Below are 5,000 nucleotides of genomic sequence, written 5' to 3' on the forward strand. Positions count from 1 at the left end.
GTTAGTACCATGATCGGATTAAAAACAGATTTTCATATAAACTTAAGTAAATATCCTATCTCCGCCTTAAAAAAATGTCACCAACTGCCCACCCAAATGCCAAGTGCCAACCTGGCATTCAAGCTTACCTCCATAATGAAGAATGTGGGCCAAACAAAGTTACATTTATCGTTGATGACAGGTTTTTCTCGTTCAGATGGGTAACCAGTCACCTAAGAGATGGCGCAATTTAAAGGCACCATTGTGATAATCATGGCCAACATGTCAATAGAGAGCTACTAGCAAAGCAATTCTGGAATATGAATTTAACCCCAGAAGCTTTTGTATTTTCGAAGCCCTGTTCCAAGAAGAAAACTGACCATAAATTTATGATATGAACAATTATTGGTTTTACTTATACTGAAATGCCGACACCGACACCGACACCGGCTATCATAATGTGGTTCAGATTCCACAATAAGCTGTATGTCCTGTTGCTAGGTAACCAGTTGGTTCTTAGCCACGTAGAAATAAGTCTAATCCTTCGGGCCAGCCCTAGGAGAGCTGTTAACCAGCTCAGTGGTCTGGTTACACTAAGATATACTTAACTTTTTTATCTTGTAAAACAGTGATCATACCCAAAGGTCATGCTAGACACTCAATAATGGTAGGGCTAATAACGGTAAATTATGTAATATGAAAAAATATGTATTTTTATTTTTTATGTTTTTGGTGTGCTTAACGTTGAGCAAACTCAGGTTTGTGATCCTGAACATATATTATTAGGTTTCTCTAACAGTTTACGGGTGTGTCTTTTCAAGTGTGAACGTCTTGGAAATTTGTGCCTTATTATTTGTAATAATATATTCTTGACGTTTGAAAATAGTAATGCATTACATATGTAAATTATATATATATATATATATATATATATATATATATATATATATATATATATATATATATATATATATATATATATATATATATATATATACTGTATATTTTGTGTGTGTGTGTGTATCCCTTAGAATTATTAATGAATTATCCATGAGTAGGGAAATAAAATGTAAAAAAGTACCTGATAAAGAGAGGGATGGCTCAATAACGCAAAAAAAAAAGAAGAAAAACACAGCTAGGCCCAACAATTTCGTAGGTCATGAATAAGTGATATAAGGGACATAATTTTACTGAAATACCAGAAGTTGATGAACACCTGAATGTGATTATGAATGAATGCACAGTCTTTGAAGCGGAATAAACAGTTATATAACTAATGGTATGAAAAACACCTGGTTATGATGGAATCAATACAGAGATGAAAATATAAATAATAAAAATTATGGGGAAACAAAGCCTAATGGTTTGCGAATCAGAAGTCATAGCTAAGGTACCAAAGAAAGGTGACCGGTCTGGATGTGGTAACTTTAAAGGCATTAAACTCTCGTCGGTTGTAGAGAAAATATTCGGCATAATTGTTCTCAACAGACTAGAGAAAATATTGTTGAAAAGCTTAGAAATGAACAAGCTGGTTTTAGAAAAGGCAAGAGTTACACATGTTGATTATTCGTGTTAGGACTTGCTGCCCAGTAATGAATGGAATTTAATTCCCTCTCTGATGGCTTTTGTTGATTGAAAGAAGACACTTGACGGCATCAAGAGACAGTCATTATGGAAGGTCTTGTCCCACTATGGATTGCTGTGAAACATGCACAGCTAATTGAACTGATCATCGAATGAAGTAATGCCAAATAAATATTGATGGGGACTTATCAAATGATTTTGCATAAAATAATAAAAAAAGGATATAATCGAAGATGAACGAGAAGGTATTAATAGAAACTTGACAGACATAGAATATGATAATCATCAAACACCACAAGGCTTACAAAGTTTGCTCAGCAGAATGCGCCTGGACCAATGGGACTCAAAATACAGATATAAGAAATATACAAGAAATGGAGACCGAATATGATCAAATGGACGAAATTACAATCATTGGAGAAAGACTGAATGAGATTTAATCTTTCATATATATTTACGAAGAATGCCGTCTAGTACGGGTTCTTACGAGTGGGTATTTAGTGAAAGCATAAAAAAGCCGTATAAAATTGAAAAGGACGAAACAGATCTGGAAATGAAAATGGTTGAAATTACACAGGAAACTGAGATTATACTTGTCTAGTATAATCCTTTTACCGATACCGGTATGAATAATGGTTTGGCAATAAAACCATATCTTAAATATTTTGCTTATTTAAATATAAAGCTTTAAGAAGACTGTCAGAAATCAGATGGTTGGATAGAATGAGGACTGACAATGGACTTATGACATAACGATAAAAAGGAAATGGAGATAGCATGGACATGTACTTCGCACAATGCCTGGGAGAACAGGGCGAGATAGTGTTGGAAGACTCAGAAGAGAAGTTGGAAATAAGTGGATGTTTGTGGAAGATTATATATATATATATATATATATATATATATATATATATATATATATATTATATATATATATATATATATATATATATATATATATATATATATATATATATATATTTCCTCAGAACGTATTAGCATCTCCTAATATCTGGCGGTGATCGCCCTCTAAGGTTTTTACGTTTACCAAGAGAGCTTGTTATTATAGCTTGTTCTCCTCTGAGTTAATGGATGTCGCACTTTCGTTGAAGGTCTCAAATGATGACGTTCAAAGCCGTGCGATACCGACAACGAAGTCAGTAAAGATTTCCTATTGGTTACTTGTGCGCTGCCATACGTGGTATGCCACCATTATTTTTCTCTATAGAGCATTGTCTCACCTGTTTCCGTCAGTCTGGGTTATGTTTTATTCATGTTGTCACCCGGTTATTTATACGTTGTTAATTATAGTGTTCAGTCTAACATGATACAAATTTGTTGTGCACAGTCAAATAACTTACGGACAAGTGAAAGGATATCCAATTGCCTACCGATTTCGTTGGCAAATTGATATGCCGAGTAATAACATATTATTGTACAGAGGGAAACACAAACAGTAGCAGAAGCACTGGTGCACACCGGTACCTAGTAATGTAATTGATAAAAATGTTTTTAAATGTCAGTACAATAAATGTATAAGTTACGAGATCTGGAAGTTAGCTCATTTTACTGTGCATCTCTTATTGTTACGCTTACATAAAACTTGCTCATAGTAATTATAAATTTTCAAAATTAGCGGTACCGATTATGATATTCGTTTGAAAAATGTCGTTGAAGTCGGAACACATATAAAGGACATAAGGATTTTCCTGTTAAATGTCAATGACATCACCAGTGAGGGGGGGCGGGTCGTGTTGTAACCCTCTGCGAATGCAAAAGGTTTAGGAGAAGCTTAGTGGTTCTTTTGATTTAAGTAGTGAAATAGACGACTGTAGTTGGAAGCTGCCTAAATGGAGAGACTCTGAGAACCAAGTGTGTAACACATTATGAGCCTATTTATTGACAGATAGATGGATAGATATGGATGTGTGTGCGTTTTGCATAAAATTTCGGTATGTTCAAATATCTACTTTCAGACCTTCACCATTGGCACAGGACAAGCCACATTTGCATTAGCTGTCGGCCCTTGAGAAAATACGAAACCTCATGGAGCTTTTATTGTCCAATGACCTTTAGCGGAGAGAAACACTTGAGTATCTCAATGGAAATGATAATTATGTTTTTCATTACGACGGGCTGCTATCCACCGGTTCGCAAGGTGCCACATAAAATCGAGATCAGTTTCTGGATTAGGCTTAAACAAATGACGGAAACACAGGACTACCAGTGATGAATTGAGGTCAGAAATGTTTCTGAGTGACATTGGACAAGTGGTCTGTAAATGGTATTGCCCTTTCCATAGGCGATAACGAGCGCGCGCGCGTGAGAGAGAGAGAGAGAGAGAGAGAGAGAGAGAGAGAGAGAGAGAGAGAGAGAGAGGACAAGAAGATAAGGTAATGAAGACGAGCAAGAGTAACGTCTGATCTTCGACCTATTTTTGAAAGCTTACCATGCTCTACTTACAGGACAATGAAACTAGACAAATCCTCAGAACCCAACATGGTAGATTTACTGCCAAAATTTGCTGTTGTGAGGCAACAGTTGTTGCGCTTGCTTTTTAATAACCTTTTTCCCTGGGCTGATATTTGGTTCATCTTTTGCTGAGCAAAAGAGGTTTGATGTGAAAGTTCACATGTCCATTGTTATACATAGTCTATATCTAAAATAAAAGAAAAGGTATAAAACACTATAGAAGCTTATTGTATTGACACCAAAACTTTTTTTAGTCTACTTTTGTCTCTTTTAATGTATATATAACTGATTATGATAGTGCTGAAATTCATGGGCTTAAGCAAAAGTTGATGTATTGTTTTTAAATTCCTTGTTCCTTATTTGGATCAGATTAAGAAGATAGAAAGATGGACGATATTTCAATGGTACAGATAATCACTGCATGATGGAAAAGTATCAAGTAAAATTCGTTTTCTTTACCACACAAAAATCTTTAAAATGACTTTTCCAGGTTTTACTGATAATGAAACAGTGAAAAATAGGACACATATTGCATAACAACAAATTGCATTAAGAGGTGAAATATTTACTTACCTGATTATTGATAAATATAGTAAGAACACGATTTGAATTTCCGTATTTTGATTATTTTGTGTGGGAACCTTTACACTTTTGTTTATTTCATGACACAAATACTGAAATAGCTGAAAGTTTCAACTCATTCCCTTCTATAAATTGTTGTCTCTAATAGGAATGGCTCTTGAGAAGTCTAAGGTAAAGCAAAATATCAGTTACTGTTAAGTCCATCCTGTAACAGTTGAACCTTGAATGAACAAATTGTGCACACTACTTCCATATCATCTACCACTTCATTTGCCTACATGGATGTGCGTATACCACGCATAAAAATATCCTGGGCTATTCACCTTTATATTTCTTGGTAATAATTCGTACACAATCTCTCTCTCTCTCTCTCTCTCTCTCTC

The 5,000-nt window shown here is 34.9% G+C and overlaps 1 protein-coding gene across 1 annotated transcript in view; it reads left to right on the top strand.

Annotated features, from left to right (window-relative positions):
• Positions 1-5,000, top strand: part of LOC136828502 (uncharacterized) — a 171,652-nt gene that overhangs the window by 165,990 nt on the left and 662 nt on the right. The gene's annotated exons all lie outside the window — the stretch shown is intronic.

The sequence above is a fragment of the Macrobrachium rosenbergii genome, chromosome 43 (assembly GCF_040412425.1).
Source record: "Macrobrachium rosenbergii isolate ZJJX-2024 chromosome 43, ASM4041242v1, whole genome shotgun sequence".
NCBI classification, from domain to species: Eukaryota; Metazoa; Arthropoda; class Malacostraca; order Decapoda; family Palaemonidae; genus Macrobrachium; species Macrobrachium rosenbergii.